At 42.8% G+C, this 21,606-nt stretch overlaps 1 protein-coding gene across 2 annotated transcripts in view; it reads left to right on the forward strand.

Annotated features, from left to right (window-relative positions):
• The first annotated feature begins 505 nt into the window (after positions 1-505).
• Positions 506-21,606, forward strand: part of LOC126094726 (transient receptor potential protein) — a 412,416-nt gene continuing 391,315 nt past the window's right edge. For both annotated transcript variants that reach the window (XM_049909269.1, XM_049909268.1), the window contains exon 1: positions 506-556. The gene's annotated coding sequence lies outside the window, so the exon portion shown is untranslated. The remainder of the gene's footprint in view (positions 557-21,606) is intronic.

Raw genomic sequence — 21,606 nt, forward strand, 5'->3', positions numbered from 1 at the left:
GTACCTTAAATTTCCTACAGAAAGATTCTGTTCATTTTTTTATAGAACTAACAGTTTGCATCTAGTAATCAAGAGAACATGAAAATCTCGTACGTGGTTTTTGAAGGTGCAGTGGGTTGCATAAAACCCGTAGATAGGGGCAGCTTAATCAGCCTGAGTATATAAGTATGGACACATAACACTTTTTTGAGGGGGGGGGGGATATGGGGCTATAATGTTTGGCTGGATCAGTACCTGTCTCCACATGACACAATAAGTCAGGTTGCTTTTTGAATGCAGAAGTAGATGTAGGGAGTACAGGGTAACATTCCTCTCTCCTGGGAAACAGGATTAGGAAGTGGCATAAAGCACCGGTGCAGACGATGACATCAAGAACGGAGAATTTCGCAAATTGATGCGCGGACTGGTGTTGGGTGTGGAGTGGAGTGGAGTGGTGTGGCGGTTACGCAAGACTGGCCCTGAAGCCGGCCAGGGCGCTTAACGCGATTAAAGCTCCGGCCGGGGGCGAACCGAGGCCGCCCGCGGCAGCCGCCAGTGGCGGCACGGCGCGCCTCGGGTGAGTACCCGCTACCCGCTACTCGCTACCCGCTACCCGCTACTCGCTACTCGCTACTCGCTACCTGTCTGTCTGTCTCTGCTATCTCTGACCTGATTGAATCTGTGACAGCTGCCGTAGCTACCAGGATCTGCTTATCCCTTCAACGTACGTCTCGTTCCGAGTCATCCGGGTGCCACACCGCAGCTCTTGATTTCGTTTACTGACGCGAGATTTTCCACTCATTCATACGAGGTGGATCCCAGTTTCCACCGACAAAATTTTGCTGTCGAGGGAGATTTTCCATTTCGGTATAAGGTACTTGTGGTACTGGAATGCTTATTTACAGAATAATAACTGAATTATGCCACTGTCTCCATGAGACAGAACGAGCAGGTAAGGTCGGCTGTAGGGAAGGCGAACGGTAGATTTTAGTTTCTTGGGAGAACCTCAGGAGTGTAGCTCATCTGTAACGAAGACCGCCTACAGAACACCTGCGCGACCCATTCTTGAGTACTGGTCGAGCGTCTGGGATCTCCACCAGGTCGAGTTAAAGGAAGACATCGAAACAGTTTACAACCTCTTTTCTACATTTGCCGTCGGAAACTTCGATCAACCTGCAAAAATTGCTCGATGCTTTCAAACGGGAATCCTTGGTGGTAAAAGGAAGTTGTTTTTTACGAAAAACTATTGAGAAATTTTAAAGTACCGGCGTTTGCGACACAATTCAAAACGACTCATTTTTCACCTCGCGTAAGAACCGCGCAGACGAGATAGATAAGAACTCAGTCGAAAGCATACAGACAGTCGTTTTCCCTTTGCTCCATTTACCAGTCGAAAAGGAAACCGACTGACTAGCTGTGCTACAAGAGGTACCCTCGACTGTGCATCGAACGCTGGTTTGTGGAGTGTGTACGCAGATGAAACAGTACTGTGTTTCCTACCCCAATTACTTCTGTTTCTGTGAAAATATCATCACAACACCGAAAAAGCATGTGAAAGTAATCATGAGTAGGGTTCAGTTATTGAGCGTGTCAGATTCTCAGAACAGTTAATTGTGCTCAGAGCTCGCGGAATTCGTCAACTACTGGCGGCATCGTTGCCAGAGTTGCCTTCTGCCAAAATTACGGTTCGGTAGTTTTGGTACAGTACCTAAATGCCTTAGTAAACGATAGAATTACCGTTGGTGGTGGTAACATTGGTAGAGAAGGAAACACAAATGAACGTGAGAGGGAGGAACTGGGAGCCGACTGCTTCTCTTTTTTGTTTGTTTGTTTTGCACATAATAAGAACCGCAGATCGTTCGGCGTCAGTCCTCTGTGTGTTTTACAGGCTTACAAATTACAAATTGCACTTTATATATTACAAAAAGTTAGCTTCTCGCATTATTTCTACGTTTGTATGTAATCAAAACAATTACTTTTGATGCAAGCACAGTTTACATGCACAAACACAAAAAAATCTAAATAATTATCGTTATTATTTTGTACGCAATACAAAGTAGTTAATCATGATCGAAGGCAAGAGTTTCCTGTTATAACTAACAAGTGCAGACGTTGCTTAGCAACAACAGAAACATGTTTTATATAAGATGGACGGTGTATTGAGACGACTCCTTTTTTATCTTTTTTTTCAGGAAAGTGCGTTTTCTTGCGCTATATGATAACTTCACTTTTTTTCGTACTGCAGTACCCCTCTGTTTCATGCCACAACAAATTTTTCGAATGAAACCTGAATTAAACAATCACAATTTCAATTTTGCTATAAATACTGCTTATTTCAAAATAACAGACAGGAGGATAACTGAGTAGAACAAAAATGTTCCGTAGGTTAGGTGGCCTTTTATACATCCATATTTTTTCAAACGGTTCACCGATTCACATTTCTAGGGGAATCTAGTAAGACACTGATCGCATACACAAACAAGGCGTTCGAATTGAGGTAACACCCATTGGGTATGCAACACACGTGACTTACGTGTAACGTAGTTACGATCTTAACTGACCGAAGCTATTAGGAAAACAACCGTAGTCTTCGCTTGCTTACGATAATGTACGGTAGTTTGTGATAGTTTTACAACTGTAATCATTCCCAGCATTCGCGTGTAACTCACTTTCTTCCAGTCCGACTGTTCTGGCATTCCTTCCATTCTCTAACGGAAGGATCTGGACGACTACAACCGATGAAAACGTACTTTGGCATTGTTGCCATCCGTGAGGGATCAGTTCGACAGCAAGTACCATGAGTGAATTGAACAAATTTCCTTAGAAACGTGACGTATAGCCCAACCGTCGACATTTCCACCGATACTTTCGATGCAACAGAGATACAAAGATAAAGAGCATCAGAAATCAAACGAAATGTAATTTATAACGAGCAAAACATGAGCTCCGTAGTCCAAGATACTCAGAAAATATCTGTGAACAGCCTTCGAAATTTCATCCATGGAGTTCGGGTTCACCTAGCAAACGTTTTGTAATTCACTGTGTGTTCCTGTTCACCGGTGTGGCACGTTTTAGCTCGCATCTCCATAAAGGATATTGTGAGCGCTACAAATAAATTTCAGGACGATTGATGTTGCTTTCTGATAATTTCTTCACTCTTGTTGCTGGTTTGGCCTGTGACTTCCGATCGTAATACTTACACTGTAGCTGCAGGGTCCATTTATTCATTTATTCATTCATCATCTTCCGTAGATCTCATCAAGAAGGAGATCCTTCACAGATAGGGAACGGATCGTAGTATATATCAGCATAAGACAATCCTAGAAAATATACACACCGTATCAACAAGAAACTACAGCTTTACAGCTTAATGATATTCACACTTATGCCGCCTAAATTTAATCGAGTAAATTAATAAGGAGGTTGCTATTTTGAAAAAATAAACATTTTCTGCCCAGTTTTACTATATGGCTACGGTTTACCTTCTATTAGCAGCTCAATATACACATTAATGTAATGGTAATTTTCAAATAACTCTGTAATAGAAGTTTAACATATTTTCTTATTTTGTCTTGAAATTGTTGCATTGACTTTATGTGTGTTACAGTCTACTTCTGAAATCACAAACATTACTCTGGAAAGTAAGGTTTTTCCAAAAGTTAAAAACTGTTCCAAGGTAAAACACGGTCGTGTACCTAGGAAAACTTTTTTTTAAGATTTCAAACTGTTTCAGTCGAGAAAATCGTGTCAGTGCTGTATTTCATAGTCTATATGTCACATTATTATGCTACTACATACCAATGATCAGTATGTGAATCAAATTATGAAGAATAATTATCAAAAACCAATTATAAGTTGAAAACTTTTTGAAATAGAACCTACGGCCAACCATCAAAAATTTCCATTTTAATAACAAAGAAAATTGTCAATACATTAAAGAAACTCAGTTCATTTACAAAAATCACGTGTTTCATGGTAAAGACATCTTCTGTTTCAAGGTACAAGATGGTTCAAGACTGACAAAATGTGGCTTAACTGTCCAAAAGTTGAGTTAATATTTTAAAAATGCACAGAATTTTACCCACCATAAAATTCTATAACAGAAGAATTAATAATATACACAAGAAATCTTCAGTATGTTTAGAACTCGTAATATACAGAAACGCAGCATAAAAGAAGACTCATTTTCCACATCACAAAAACAGTAGAAAGTACTGGAAACTATTTGTGGCATGTCTTTAGTATGTGCTCCTTCATGTGATTCTAAAATCGATCACTAGGTTGAGAAACCATCCATGAAACATTATGTTTTTTTGTGTGTGTAATCTTATGGGACCTAACTACTAAGATCATCAGTCCCTAAGCTTACAGACTACTTAACCTAAATTATCGTAAGGACAAACACACACACCCATGCCCGAGGGAGGGCTCGAACCTACGCCGGGACCAGCTGCACAGTCCATGACTGCAGCGCCCCCGACCGCTCGGCTAATCCCGCGCGTCATTATGTTTTCCTAAGTAAGCTATCCTCTAGGTACAACACCCTACACTACACTATTACTTGTCATACGGCTAGAGAACGAACGTTGCTACTTGCCATGTAGTTAAAAGCGCCTTCCAATCCCTAAAGCGAGATATTTAGGTGATTTGTACAAAAGTGGCTATGTTTTCAATTTTCGTTTGAATTGGTAGACATTCCCACAGCTTTATTTTAGACAGGAACTAATTGAATATCTTACCATCACAGCACATAACTGCCCGTTCCCATAGCTGAGTGGTCGGCACAGCTGACTGACACGTGTAAGACCCAAGTTTGATTCCCGATACTGCCAAGAAATTCTCCTAGTTGGGAGGAGAGGAATGGTACAGGGCGCACTCAGCCTCATGTGGCCAAGTGAGGAGTTACTCGTCCGAATATGTGGGGTTTGTCCGTTACAGTGACTGTGCGGTCGTCGTGGCAGATTGCCAACCTAAGGGGACCGTGTTAGAAAATTTCTCCACTGGGTGTCTGGGTGTTGTGGTGTCCTTGGGTCCTTATCCTCATAATTGACACTCTCCTATTAAGATGGCTGAATGAGCACGTCAATAGTGGTGTGTCCAAGGTCAAGAAACCTGACAACGACGTGGAGAGCGCTGTGCTGACCACACGCCCCCTCATGCCACATCCAGAGACGCCACTGGCGGAGAAAGATACGGCGGTCAGCCTGGCCCAATTGGACCGATTACGACCAGAACTGGGAACTTTATCTGTAGCACACAACTCCACCTGCATAACCTGCATAAGATGCGAAGCTTACATGAAAATTATCTTTATGTCCTGCATTGTGACAGTTCAGTTAAGACTGATTCTCATTATGAACAATAAAAACCATTGAGGAGTAAATGCATTGGGAAGTGATGCTTCTTCAAGATGTGTGGTTACTTACTTAGCACAATGTTCTTACTTCTCGCATGTGTTGAACAAACACTTTTTTTACTTTAATTGCCCTTCTACATAAAGTGATTTCAAAATACAACAGGATGCGAAAATTCGGAGAAAAAACCAACAATATTTTCTTTAGGTCAACAGTTGAGAGCATCAACTAAGTTGTTGACTAGTTGTCCAAGTTTTGACGCTGCTCTAATTTGTTTCCCAGCTGGGCCTAAATGAATTTTACACATTGTGCTTCATTCGTGAATGGCCATTAATGTCTACTTCTTGTGCTAAAAGGGCCTTATTGCCGGTTTGTAACTGTATTATATGAGCCGCTGTGAGGTTAAGACTTAAACTGTCAACTGTAAATCACTTGCAGGCCTTTCCTCTAAGCTGTGGTGTCTGATAGCGTCAAGTTTGGATCGTGGACTAGAATCCTTGTGCCGTCAGAAAACATTACCACTTTTGAACTGTCCTTTAATGTCGTTCGAAGATCATTTATATCGGTTATCAACCACAGCACCGACCACTGTGGCACTACATTGTCATGTTCTCCCATTCGCGTCACCTAGACTATTCAAGTGACTTTCCTCTCCCGCGGGGATCGCGTTGGGCGAATATAGGCGATCCTACCTGTTCCATCTTTCTCATCTCATCACTGCCAAGTGCCAAGAACTGGCACACATGCAGCACGCACCCTTTGAATGCAACAGGGCTGAGAGATACCGCAACCCCACCTGTCGCCATCTCAGAGCTGTGGCAAATCAGAGGGTATCACAAAATCTAACTGTATCATCCATAACAGACTTCTCGAACGTCACTAGGCTAGAACTCGGACTGACAATAATCTGGTCCGTCTCCACTAAATTTACCGCGAACGGAAATTTTAAGTTAACTGGAACCAGGAATAGTTTACTTTCCTTCAATCTGACTGAACATTACATGCATGTAATTGGCTTGGTTCAAATGGCTCTGAGCACTATGGGACTCAACTGCTGTGGTCATAAGTCCCCTAGAACTTAGAACTACTTAAACCTAACTAACCTAAGGACAGCACACAACACCCAGCCATCACGAGGCAGAGAAAATCCCTGACCCCGCCGGGAATCGAACCCGGGAACCCGGGCGTGGGAAGCGAGAACGCTACCGCACGACCACGAGATGCGGGCTGAAAGTAATTATCCAAACACTGTAACAATACAAATGATCACGCACTACCCCAAACCAAACTGCCACTGATAAAGTATTCTCCTAAACAAACTGAACAACTCGTGACGTGTTTCTTCCTACTAATGTAAACGGAGGATAATGAAACACAATAATTTTCATGAGATCAAATACGAAGCAATAAAACGTGTAAATGCATGTAAATACTTACAAAATACATAAACAAAGAGCCACTGGCATTTAAAAGCAAATGAAAGGGAATAAAACTGTTTAACTTTCATATTATTAGTATTGATAGCAATTTTTAGCAATGATGCGGCTACATCGTAAGTCAATGACTTTGCAAAATTATTATGATTATGGAAATAAATAAGTTAATGGATGAAACCAGATCTTGATTATTACTCTGAACGTTATTATTCAAAAGAAGTCAAAACAGCATTGCAAAAGACAGTTAATAATTACTTAGAATTAATCACCATGAAATATTACTCTCGCTTACGCGTATCGAGCTTTTGCATCACTGATTAGAACAATATAGCTCACGGTGTCTCTTAGTTAATGTTCGTTAAACGGTTCCCACTTTGCTGACGCTGCCGGCGAGTCGTCGACGTGTCCGTCGTTAGTCCACGATCGCTGATAGTGCAGTCCCAGGACTGGTGTTACCTTACAGGTCTAGATCGTGTTCGCCAGTTGTGACTGTGACAGGTACGCTCGGTGTTTCCAGAATTAATTCCAGCCTGTGTATCTGCATACAGCGACGAAAATAAAACCCCATCTTCCCACAAACGGGTGGTGTAACCTGCGTCATAATGTTTGTTTCACATTTTAACCTCACTTTCCAGTTTTATGGTTTACGATCGTGGCGTGGCATTTTACACAGTACATCCATCTGCACTACAAAGGTAAATAAAGCCGATTGCACCGTAAATCGTTAGTTCTCAGTTTAAACCAAATAATGAGTGCCATTCACAATTGTCTACGTAATCACTTAAAACACGTGGCAATCAGCACATCATACATTCACAGTTAAAGTTCTTTGTACTAATATACTACACGAACATGTGCCACTATATTTCCTGTTTCAATACACATTCCGTAGTATGCACTAAACAGTTTGTACCTTTACGGCCTAGAAGTAGCTTAACGGTCAGCATACCAAAGTTTTATGCTTAATGAGCCAAAACACAGTTCCGGCAAATGAGCAACGTTACACGTAAAGTACACACCAAGATAATAAAGGTAGCCCTGGCCAAACACGGATACTTTTTCACTGGCCACGAACACAATGAGTAGCAGTACATACATGGCACAACAATCACCTCCACTCTCTTCTGCTTGCTCCCGACTCTTTGTTGATCCCTTCTCTCTTGTCTTCTTGATGTGATTCTACATCACTCAATACCTCGCTTCACATAACACTTTCAAAAATCCTGTCCGTAGCTCGTGGTCGTGCGGTAGCGTTCTCACTTCCCGCGCCCGGGTTCCCTGGTTCGATTCCCGGCGGGGTCAGGGATTTTCTCTGTCTCGTGATGACTGGGTGTTGTGTGATGTCGTTAGGTTTAAGTACTTCTAGGGGACTGATGACCATAGATGTTAAGTCCCATAGTGCTCAGAACCATTTGAACGATTTTTTTCAAAAATCCTAATTACATCGATTTACAGTTTTATACAAAAATAACAATTCCGTATTACTCTGTCCATAGAAAATGAATTCAAGTAACATGTTAATAGATAAGAAGCTGCGCAACGTCAGAATACTGAAAAAGGCAATCACAGTCATAACAGTTACATTAAGTAAATAGAAATATAATTGTACCAGTAATTAAATTTACGAAACTCATTTTGAAATAACCTTTTCCATGTATGATGAAAGTAAGGCAGGAAAGAAGTGAAATGAAATACAGTAAAGAACAAAAAATGTATATTTGCCTGTAGTGTTATCTTCAATAGGGTCCACGTGCGTTGCGCTCCGGAACTGTTAGAGGCTGGTGCAAGGTTCCTTGGAGCACCTCGTCTATAGGATATGTGTGTCATTCTCGACATTCTGCTTGTACAAACGCAAGCAATATATATTAGTGATAATATATCGCTATTGGACAAGCCAATAAACTTTTTTATTTAAGGTATTTAATTCATATGACCGATTTCGAAATTATAGGATTTTATATTCAGGCATGTTTCTCGCAGTTTCAGTTTAGTTGCACTGAATGAAATTGAAAGTGAATAATTTATAAAGCTAGTGCGTGAATTAAACACAACCAATAAAACAGTTTAATGGATTAATCAGTACCAGTATATCAATGGGATACAGATGAACGCCTATAAGGTTTTATCTATGAAAGTGAATCACGCCAAACCAACGCTAGTAGAGTTGGTTGTAATGATTCAGTAACAGTGGCTTCCTTAAGAACAGACAATTTTTATCGCTGTGATTTTGCAGTGGCTGAAGTGAGGGACAGCAAGTAAAATATCTGCCAGGCACTGAAGTGGGAACAGCAGATTAGTCATGTAAATGTAGAAAGTTTTATATTATCGTTATTTGCAACATTTGCTAATTACATTCAGAGTTTACTTTCTTTATACGCTGTACAAATGGAATTAAAATCAATTAAATTAATGCTGAATCATTGCTAGCTGTAACTTTCTATAGTTACGTGGAAGTGACTCACATTCTAGATGACAACTGTAAAAATTGTGATTAATAATAAATAATAAGCACACTTTTAATTTAGAACGAAGCGGACCACGTTCAGGCGCCAGGAAACAAAATTATACTTGACTTATACATGGTAATTACATTGTTTGTATTTACAATGACTCACGCTCCTCTTTATGTAATATGTCTAATACGTCCACCGTCACCATTGTTATTGTCATTCGTTTCAGATAAATCTTACATCAGTAAACACATGAAGCATATATTTTAAATATGGTCAGGGTACATATATAAGTTTTACACTACTTGACTAAAAGAAGGGATTGGATAATGGGATACATTCTGACATATCAAGAGATTACTAGTATAGTATCGGAGGAAAGGGTGGAGGGTAAATACCTAACAAGGAGACCAAGGTATGAACACGGTAAGCAGATTCAGAAGGATGTAGGTTGCTGTAGTTACTCAGAATTGAAAGAGGCTTGGTTAGAGTAGCATGGAAAGTTGCATCAGGCCAGTCTTCGGTCTGAAGACAACAACATTAGATGCACAATAGTTTAGCCGTAGAATCATTTTTTTGCGTTTTTCATGTAGACTATGATATTCTGAGATTATTAAACGTTAATAAAATAGTCACCTGTTGCCAGTCGCGGAAAATCTTTTCGCAAGTTCAAAAAAAAAAAATGCCTCTGAGCACTATGGGACTTAACATCTATGGTTATCAGTCCCCTAGAACTTAGAACTACTTAAACCTAACTAACCTAAGGACATCACACAACACCCGGTCATCACGAGGCAGAGAAAATCCCTGACCCCGCCGGGAATCGAACCCGGGAACCCGGGCGCGGGATTTCACAAGTAATGTAGGCATACACTACATGCACCGTGGAAGAAACGATATGACAGCCTTTGAAAACTCTCAGTAATACCAGTATTTCATAATAATCTTTGGGACGTAGGACGGAGTGCTTTACGCGGAATGCAATATTTCTGTGGACCAAAACTGGAGACAGGCTCCAAACTGATTTCAGTGTTTTCGTCGCACGGTTCGTCTGATGTGCACAGGAAGAAGCAAACTGACATTATTCCGCATGCGAAGAAATACCTGAATGCTGTTTTTCAGACTCCATTTGCTATTGGTAATGGAAGTCCAAATGACAATAGACGGTGCCGTACCGCTACATATAAACTGCGCAAAGCACGGTTTGTGTGTAACACCCTCTAATCGTTTGCGATGTATTTATATAGGCACAGTTGTGCAAGCGATACAGAAAGAAAGGGACACACTGATAGTGGTCTAGACCATCGGCGTAACGTGGATATGTTGTGCCTTCTGTAATTTGCTTTCGATAATATTTTAATTTCTTGTTCCTTTTTTTTAGTGAAAGAATTATTCTTCGTAAATTTTACGCATGTGATGCTAATGACTTGAAAAAATAAAATCGATATTTTGTATCAAAATTATTTTGATGGAGATCTATAATTAAGTAGGCGAGTGTTTTGTACTTTTGTTCACTTGTCATACTTTCGCCTCTAGCCGGCCCTGTAATAAATTTTCTTATTCCATTTTTAAATTGAGCCATTCACTTTTAAATGCTGTAGTCTTTTTCTTAAATTACGAAAGTTACTCGGGAAATTACAGTTTTTTCAAATGTGAAAAAAGGTTCGAAGATACAACATAGTCATGTACTTAGAAAAAAATATTTGACTGAAATTCAAAAGCATTGCGATCGAGAAAATCCTGTCAGTACTCTATTTAATAGTCTTCCCGGTGCATTATTATTCTACTACACACCAACAGTTAGTAATTGACACCAAATTAAGCAGAAGTATTATCAAATACCAGTGAAATGCATTTTGAAATAGATACTATTGTAAACTACACAAATTTCCATTTCCAAGACAGGTAAAATCGTCAAGACATTAAAGAACCCCAGTACGTTTGCAAGTACCACACGCTGTGTGGCAAAAGACCTTCGTCTGTTTCAAGGTTGCATGACTGACAAAGTATGGCTTAACTGTTGACGTGTTATATATACAGTAAAAAAAAATATAGCATTTTTCTCGCCAGAGTATTCTGTACCTGAAGAATTAACAGTTTATTCCAAATAGCATTAATGTATTATACAGCACGTAAATCTTTCAAATAGGAAATATATACTAATGCTGCGCAAAACAACCCCGTGACTAACAACAACAAAACCTGTAGAAAATCACGGGAACTCCTTATGGCCGTCTCTAGTGCGCATTCCTTCATGTGAATCCAAAATCTATCACTAGACAGAAGAACGTCAAAAACAAAAAAACACAAAAACAAAAAATCGTTTGTTCGTAGGTAGACTATCCTCTAGGTACAACACTCTTCCCTACGGTTTCGCTATAAACAGCCTGTCAGACATTGCTGTAATTATTAATCTAAACAAGTACATCGGAGACGCACGCTCGCATTTTCTGTTACAACACGATGTACGTGTGTGTGAACTTGTTAAAGCAGTGCCTTTGAGTTACTGTGATTAGATGAAACGAATGCAAGTGTGTAGTTGAAAGAAGTTAGGCATGTACATGGGAATGAAATGTTGAGGAGTTACCGACGTATTTCAGGAATGTAGCCCCCATACAGTGCACACCGCACGCACAACACATTGGCTCCATTGTTTGCCCAGGGAACGCCGCATTCACTACGCCTATTGATGGCTGTCCGTCCTGTTACGTGCTACACGCTGCAATTCAATGCATCCGTTGTATCGCTTCTGGCGGTTCTAGCAACACAAAGCTAAGCTGACTTCTTTATGTGACCTCTGGCCATGTAGTCAGTCGGAAAGCCTAAGTAAACAGCTGGATAGTGACGAGATGTGGTAACAGATAAAATTTATGTTTACTCAATAAATATTTTGTCAATAAAAGTGTTGCTGTCGCTATAATTAATACATAGAGTGGTTCTTGTTCAGTATTAACCAGTGCAATTCCGACATTTGACACCAAAACCAGCGCTCCAGAATTTTGAAAGTGTAACACTGTAGAACGTTATTACAATAGCAAATCCACCCTATGATGAAACTTCCTGGCAGATTAAAACTGTGTGCCGGACGTAGAGTCGAACTCGGGACCTTTGCCTCTCGCGGGCAAGTGCTCTACCAACTGAGCTACTCAAGCACAACTCACGCCCCGTCCCCACAGGTTTACTTCTGCCAGTACCTCGTCTCCTACCTTCTAAACTTTACAGAAGCTCTCCTGCGAACCTTGTAGAACTAGCACTCCTGAAAGAAAGGATATTGCGGAGACATGGCTTAGCCACAGCCTGGGCTGTGGCTACAAGGTTCGCAGGAGAACTTCTGTAAAGTTTGGAAGGTAAGAGACGAGGTACTGGCAGAAGTAGAGCTGTAAGGACGGGGCGTGAGTTGTGCTTGGGTAGCTCAGTTGGTAGAGCACTTGCCCGCGAAAGACAAAGGTCTCGAGTTCGACTCTCGGTCCGGCACACCATTTTAATCTGCCAGGAAGTTTCATATCAGCGCACACTCCGCTGCAGAGTGAAAATCTCATTCTGGAAACCACCCTATAATGTTATCCCGTTACCAGGATTTTAAGACTGACCGAGATCGTGTATGCTGTGGCATGTTAACCGATTTTGGTTAAAAAATACGACTGAGTGTGCAACCACGCGGTTACGTTCGTCCTTTTACCTGCACATACCTGTGAACTCGGCAGCAAGGCCGAGCTGAAACCTACCGTACTGCAATTCGCACCAGGCTGCATATAACGTAACTATTAAAAGAATCGGGAAAAGGTCTTAATTTTGAATGAAAGATGGAAATACTGGCAAAGCTTCGGTATATTCTGAACCCTGATAATTTACAAATTCACTGCCAAGCCCTTGCTAATCTTAACACAGTCATGCACAAACCCTTTCATTCACGTTAGCAATTTTATGGTAACGTATTTCCCGAAATCTGAACGGCTGCTAAGCACGGATTGTTCTTAAACGAAAACGATCGCCATGCTATGAAGTTTATTGGTGTCAAGTTCCTAGTCACCGATCTGCTCAATATGCCACGTGGAATTTCTGTCTTTTCTAATAGACAAAATTACTATAAAAATCCGTACTTTCTAAAAACACACACCGGAATAAATATGCCTTCACTTTAAAAAAAATGGTTCAAATGGCTCTGAGCACTATGGGACTCGACATCTTAGGTCATAAGTCCCATAGAACTTAGAACTACATAAACCTAACTAACCTAAGGACAACACACACACCCATGCCCGAGGCAGGATTCGAACCTGCGACCGTAGCAGTCCCGCGGTTCCGGACTGCAGCGCCAGAACCGCTAGACCACCGCGGCCGGCTCACTTTAAAACTCTTTTTAAACATGTAGCACAACTAAAACCAACAAATTATAGTTTTCTTCTGAGCTCTTACTACACACGACCGTACCATTGAAAGGCTGGGCTCCGAATACTTTAGATTGGTGTAAGCGTTCTGTATCTCCGAGAGAAAAGATGTGCGTGGAATACTCCGTTCTAATTGGTCAGTTTTCTTTAAGGCCAATAGAAAAACGTTATCCTCCCGCGTTAGTCCGCACTTTTCATGACTAACCAATCAACAAATAACGCACTTCCGAACTGTACTTTTTCCCGAAATAAATATTTAAGATTCTGATAATTTGTTTATACTTTACATTATTAACTATTTTTATTTGCACTCGAATAGCTTTCCTTTTACCACAAACTTAGTTAACATATTATGAAACAAAATTCCCCATCATCTTCATTTACACAGTCTTAAAACTTTCTCACACTAGTTCGTACAGCGTTCATCAGTAAAACAGTGATTTACATATTTACTTTAGACCACAGTCACGCATCGTTCACACTATTTAAAGCATATATGAAACTGTACAAACATAAACAAACAAAAAATCCTCGAAGAAATAAACAGAACAATTCACAAAAACATTCTCTTGACCTGTTTCTTGAATGCCTCTGTGCACTACTGGAGTCTTGTGGATGAAAATTAGAACTACATACTCGACTGAACCCGCTTCAGACCACCTGTCACTGTGCACACATGAGTCATTCTCCCGATACACGGACTCTAGACAGGAGCAATATAAGCTGCCACGCTTCAAGCAGAAGTGAGTTGCAACAAAGCCAGCCACAGGCGGGTAAGAATTTTATGAGCAGCAAGGCAAAACGCGGCCGAATGATGAAACTTCCTGGCAGATTAAAACTGTGTGCCCGACCGAGACTCGAACTCGGGACCTTTGCCTTTCGGACGAATGATGCTTACTGCAGTACAGCAATAGCCGACGCTCCAATATACTAGTGGAAGGATGGAAGCCTTTCCTCACTTGCCAACACAGAAGTGTTTAGGGTACATGGTTCATACCTTAAGCCCTAAATGAACGTAGCGTGGTACATATAAGTACTCAGCCATTTGTGCATTGAATGATTCTCTTCTCAGTATCACAGCCTACACCATGGAGTGACACCCCGGAATGCAGTATGGGGTCTGCCGTTCGACCACAAGACAGGGCAGCCTGCCCTGAGTCATTAAGGAGCTGCCCACTCGCCGGATGGAGTTCACGGCCTTTGTATGCACTGCTGATCTGTCGTAGCTGGAGCCGTCGCTGACAGCGGCGTTCGAGTGACATCACGTTTAGTCCTGCTCTTTTCACTGTCAGCCATGCTGGACATCTATTGTTTCACATGAGAGGCAACTGGACGCTTCTACCAAACTGTACCTGATGTAATACTGAATTTAACAGGAACCAGTTTGAGTTCAACTCATATGTAAGCCCAGTGGTATCATTGCAAGAAACGTTTCAAGTTCGCAATCTACTACAGTTACATAATCAATCACATCAGCTACATGCTATAGTCTGTTAATTAATCCTCACAGTACTCTGAAATATCATATTTGTTTTTGAAGGCTGATACAGGGTGGTCAATTGATAGTGACCAAATACCTCAAGAAATAAGCGTCAAACGAAAAAACTACAAAGAACGAAACTCGTCTAGTTTGAAGAGGGCAACCAGATGGCGCTTTGGTTGGCCCGCTAGATGGCGCTGCCATGGGTCAAACGGATATCAATTGCGTTTTTTTTTTTAACCGGAACCCCCATTTTTATTACATATTCGTGTAGTACGTAAAGAACTATGAATGTTTTAGTTGGACCACTTTTTTTGCTTTGTGGAACATGGCGCTGTAATAATCACAAACGTATAAGTACGTGGTATCACGTAACATTCCGCCAGTGCGGACGGTATTTGTTTCGTGATACATTACCCGTGTTAAAATGGACCGTTTACCAATTGCGGAAAAGGTCGATATCGTGTTTATGTATGGCTATTGTGATCAAAATGCCCAACGGGCGTGTGCTATGTATGCTGCTCGGTATCCTGGACGACATCATCCAAGTGTCCGGACCGTTCGCCGGATAGTTACGTTATTTAAGGAAACAGGAAGCGTTCAGCCACATGTGAAACGTCAACCACGACCTGCAACAAATGATGATGCCCAAGTAGGTGTTTTAGCTGCTGTCGCGGCTAATGCGCACATCAGTAGCAGACAAATTGCGCGAGAATCGGGAATCTCAAAAACGTCAGTGTTGAGATGCACCAGGAATTGCATGGCGACGACTTTGAACGTCGTGTACAGTTCTGCGACTGGGCACAAGAGAAATTACGGGACGATGACAGATTTTTTGCACTCGTCCTATTTAGCGACGAAGCGTCATTCACCAACAGCGGTAACGTAAACCGGCATAATATGCAATACTGGGCAACGGAAAGTCCACGATGGCTGCGAGAAGTGGAACATTAGCGACCTTGGCGCGTTAATGTATGGTGCGGCATTACGGGAGGAAGAATAATTGGCCCCCATCTTATCGATGGCAATCTAAATGGTGCAATGTACGCTGATTTCCTACGTAATGTTCTACCGAAGTTACTACAAGATGTTTCACTGCATGGCAGAATGGATTTGTACTTCCAACATGATGGATATCCGGTACATAGCTCGCGTGCGGTTGAAGCGGTATTGAATAGCATTGATGGATTGGTCGTCGGAGCAACATACCATGGCCCGCACGTTCACCGGATCTGACGTCCCCGGATTTCTTTCTGTGGGGAAAGTTGAAGGATATTTGCTATCCACATACGACGCCTGACAACATGGGTCAGCGCCTTGTCAATGCATGTGCGAACATCACGGAAGGCGAACTACTCGCTGTTGAGAGGAATGTCCTTTACACGTATTGCCAAATGCATTGAGTTTGACGGACATCATTTTGAGCATTTATTGCATTAATGTGGTATTTACAGGTAATCATGATGTAACAGCATGCGTTCTCAGAAATTATAAGTTCACAAGGGTACATGTATCACATTGGAACAGCCGAAATAAAATGTTCAAACGTACCTACGTTCTGTATTTTAATTTAAAAAACCTACCTGTCACCAAATGTTCGTCTAAAATTGTGAGCCATATGTTTGTGACTATTACAGCGCCATCTATCACAAAGCAAAAAAAGTGGTCCAACTAAAACATTCATATTTCTTTACGTACTACACAAATATGTAATAAAAAATGGGGGTTCCTACTTAAAAACGCAGTTTTTATCCGTTTGACCTATGGCAGCGCCATCTAGCGGGCCAACCATAGCGTCATCTGGTTTCCCCCTTCAAGCTAGACGAGTTTCGTTCTTTGTAGTTTTTTCGTTTGACGCTTATTTAGTGAGATATTTCGCCTGGTCACGATCAATAGACCACCCTGTATACTAGGAGGCTTCTACAGTCTCTCAGTAGTAGAAAAAGTATGTACCACCCCAATCTCCATTGCTGCCAAAATTATTCAAGATGGTGGATCCAAGATGGCAGCGATAGATAGGGCAACGTTGCAGTGACGTCATGGTAGAAAGTTCACATTTTGGAGGGAAAATTTGGCTAACTCCAGCAACCCAACCCCCTCCACACCCCCTCCCGTCCCCCCTCCCCTCCCCCTCACCTCCCCCTCCCCCCCTCCCCCCCTCCCCCAGAAAATAACAGGAAGCTCAAATTCCATCAGTACAATGCAACAAACCACAGCTACCTCCACCAACCTAAGAAAATGGCGGGAAAATAGGTCACTTGGGCTACCACCACTAATTTAAGTCATCCAACCACCAACTCTTCCTAGAAAATGGTGGGGAAATGACTCAGCCTCTGCTGGATAGGATTGACTTAAGTCTTTATTTCAACAGTCTTTATTTAAATAATCTGAGACAGTACCTCCAACCAGTGTGTCCACCATTAGGTCCAGAGTCCAACTGACCTAGTACACACTACTGCCACCAGAGGGCACCCCCATCCCTCCCATGATGTAATCCAAGATGGCGGTCTGGAGGGGAAAAATGATGAGAAAAGAACTCAACCTGCGCTGGTCTGCTGGCGAGAGGAAGGAGTGTACTTTATTTATTTTGGAAGAATTTATTTAGGGATGGATCCAATTTGCATTACCTGCTAATTTGGTTTCTTGGGAAAAAAAGTGGGTAGTAGGTCATTTTGGCTCAGTAGGAAAAGGTGTGCCTCTCCATTTGAAAAGACATAGATTGCCATAAAATCGTATTTACTTACTATCTCAAAAACATTTGTTCAGGACAAGCTTTTAAACCAAAAACTTCATTACTGCGAACTTAATTATTATTATTGCTGCATTAACTTTAATAATGCAACATAAAAACCTAATTTTTACTAAGCTTGTGAGGCAAGTATGATGAGAAAACCACATTTTACTTTAAAACTATTTATTCTTCCATAAAGTCTAGGAACTCAGAGACAATGTGAAATGTATATAGGGTGTAAACGATTGTTGTTTACAACGTAGGATAACTGTGTAGAGGAAGTCGAAACGAAGAATTTTATGCAAGACACTTGTGGTCTATTAAGTTGGGAAACAGCCACCAACAGGTTTACAAGCCTACATGGGCTATAGCCCGTGTGCATCGCGTGTGATTTTCATGTTCTTTTCTCCAGCTCTCTACACGCAAACTATTAATGCTAGAAAAAATGAATAGGACCTTTCTTTGCAGTAACTTTAATGTAGTTAAATATTATATCGGGATATGTTTTCGATAGAGGCCATGGTTTTCTACTTACTAAAGAAAAACGTAGAGAAGTAACTTTGAAATATTTTCCATATTACGTTAAACACAATTATCAGCACTGAACTAGTAAAAGATTTCGCTTTTATTTTATTTTCATAGACATTTGTGTAAAGTAAACGTAATTGTAAAATTTCATAGTCGTTTCACTCTCGTCTGTTAATGGCTGTCTGACTGCCCTTGCTCGCTCAGAAGTTGTCTTTCTCAAATAATTGATGACTGATTCCATTCACGAACCCTTCCTCCATCTTCTTTCTTTTCACTTATAAAGTTAAGACGATATTCCAGCATTCTTGTGTAGTTGCCACTGTTGCTGATACTAAGCTTCTGATTTTGGTATGCCGTTTCTCAGCTCCTGTGTCGGAAGTTATGATTTATATACAAAAATCTTCAGTTACCGCACAGTTAGTATGGCAGTTTGATGCGCAGACAATGTGATGCAGACACCAGCAAATTGCAAAGAGAAAACTATTAATGTTCGTTTGATAGACGACTCATTACTGGCCAGTTCCTTTGAATCGGAACTGAATGATACATCATTTACTACCGATGGCTCTGGTTATTTGTTATTAAACATAACCAACTTGAGCTGTGTGTGGCTCGTGTTCGCGCCATCTCTTATTTAACACCCTGTTTTCACCGTACTGCCGCCTCGTTAATTTTCAATTACTGGTGTCACTGAGTTGCTGCCTTGCCTGCCCGTGAGAGGCAGCAGCAGCGCTTATCGATATAGGCCCTGCCGTAATATACACTCCTGGAAATTGAAATAAGAACACCGTGAATTCATTGTCCCAGGAAGGGGAAACTTTATTGACACATTCCTGGGGTCAGATACATCACATGATCACACTGACAGAACCACAGGCACATAGACACAGGCAACAGAGCATGCACAATATCGGCACTAGTACAGTGTATATCCACCTTTCGCAGCAATGCAGGCTGCTATTCTCCCATGGAGACGATCGTAGAGATGCTGGATGTAGTCCTGTGGAACGGCTTGCCATGCCATTTCCACCTGCCGCCGCAGTTGGACCAGCGTTCGTGCTGGACGTGCAGACCGCGTGAGACGACGCTTCATCCAGTCCCAAACATGCTCAATGGGGGACAGATCCGGAGATCTTGCTGGCCAGGGTAGTTGACTTACACCTTCTAGAGCACGTTGGGTGGCACGGGATACATGCGGACGTGCATTGTCCTGTTGGAACAGCAAGTTCCCTTGCCGGTCTAGGAATGGTAGAACGATGGGTTCGATGACGGTTTGGATGTACCGTGCACTATTCAGTGTCCCCTCGACGATCACCAGCGGTGTACGGCCAGTGTAGGAGATCGCTCCCCACACCATGATGCCGGGGGTTGGCCCTTTGTGCCTCGGTCGTATGCTGTCCTGATTGTGGCGCTCACCTGCACGGCGCCAAACACGCATACGACCATCATTGGCACCACGGCAAAAGCGACTCTTACCGCTGAAGACGACACGTCTCCATTCGTCCCTCCATTCACGCCTGTCGCGACACCACTGGAGGCGGGCTGCACGATGTTGGGGCGTGAGCGGAAGACGGCCTAACGGTGTGCGGGACCGTAGCCCAGCTTCATGGAGACGGTTGCGAATGGTCCTCGCCGATACCCCAGGAACAACAGTGTCCCTAATTTGCTGGGAAGTGGCGGTGCGGTCCCCTACGGCACTGCGTAGGATCCTACGGTCTTGGCGTGCATCCGTGCGTCGCTGCGGTCCGGTCCCAGGTCGACGGGCACGTGCACCTTCCGCCGACCACTGGCGACAACATCGATGTACTGTGGAGACCTCACGCCCCACGTGTTGAGCAATTCGGCGGTACGTCCACCCGGCCTCCCGCATGCCCACTATATGCCATCGCTCAAAGTCCGTCAACTGCACATACGGTTCACGTCCACGCTGTCACGGCATGCTACCAGTGTTAAAGACTGCGATGGAGCTCCGTATGCCACGGCAAACTGGCTGACACTGACGGCGGCGGTGCACAAATGCTGCGCAGCTAGCGCCATTCGACGGCCAGCACCGCGGCTCCTGGTGTGTCCGCTGTGCCGTGCGTGTGATCATTGCTTGTACAGCCCTCTCGCAGTGTCCGGAGCAAGTATGGTGGGTCTGACACACCGGTGTCAATGTGTTCTTTTTTCCATTTCCAGGAGTGTATTTACTGGACTGTTATTACTTCCTGGTCGTCGTGTGTCGTCTATCGAGTTGGAACGCGCCGGCAATGAAGTTCGGATCTGGCAATGAAGTCAGTTGGAACGCGCCAGCAGTGGGGTTCGGACTTGGCAGCCGGGCAGTTGGGACGCGGCAGAAGTTGGTCGGGTTGGAGCGGCAGTGAGGTTCGGATTGCCATCACTCGCCGACACAGGGATTGACTGGGGACGGTCTTGCTTGATTGTCGGTTGGTCGTCTTACCGTACGACGTGTATTGGCTCACCTATCGCTTATGGGTTGGCGGTGTGTGTCTCAACTCGTCGTTCTTCCCCGTGATTGCACAGTCACTGCTTTTGGCATTGGTCGCGTTCTTCGTCTAAGTGTTTGTGAAATTGTGTGTAGCCTCTGATGTTCACTGCCCAGTTATTTGAGTGCTGTCTCCGTACTGATGTGTAGCAGCTGGTCGGTTGGCGCAGTCGCGACGTAGCACCAGTGGGGCAAGCAGCGCCAGGGAGGAGCGGATAGCCATCAGTCGCCGACACAAATGATTTGACTGGGGATGACTTTGGTTGATCATCGGTCGCTCGTCTTGTCGGACGACGTGTATTTGGTTGGCGATCGCTTACGGGTTGCCTGTGTGTGCCGACTCGTGATTCGTCCTTGTTATTGCACAGTCACTGCCGTTGGCATTGTCCAGTTCTTCGTGCAAGTGTTCGTGAAACTGTGTGTAGTTTATGTGGATGATTGACAAGTTATTTAAAGGTTGTCGGCGTACTGGCTCTGAATTGGTCAGATGGCGTAGAGTAGCGATGAAGGACAAGATAGCCACCACTCGCCCGACGATTTGCCGACACATATGTTTGAGTGGCAACGAGCTTGCTTGGCCGTTTGGTCGGTCAGCTGATTAGACGACGTGTATTTGGGTCGTCCATCGCTTATGGGTTGTCTGTGACCTGGTTGTTGTTCCAGTCTCCGCTGTTAGCATCGTTTGAGTTTTGGTGCAAGTGTGGAGCGGAACTGATCTTGATCATTGGTCTGTTGATTGTCGGTCGGTTGGGTTGTCGTCGGATAGAGAATGGTT

The sequence above is a fragment of the Schistocerca cancellata genome, chromosome 8 (genome assembly GCF_023864275.1).
Source record: "Schistocerca cancellata isolate TAMUIC-IGC-003103 chromosome 8, iqSchCanc2.1, whole genome shotgun sequence".
Classification (NCBI taxonomy): domain Eukaryota; kingdom Metazoa; phylum Arthropoda; class Insecta; order Orthoptera; family Acrididae; genus Schistocerca; species Schistocerca cancellata.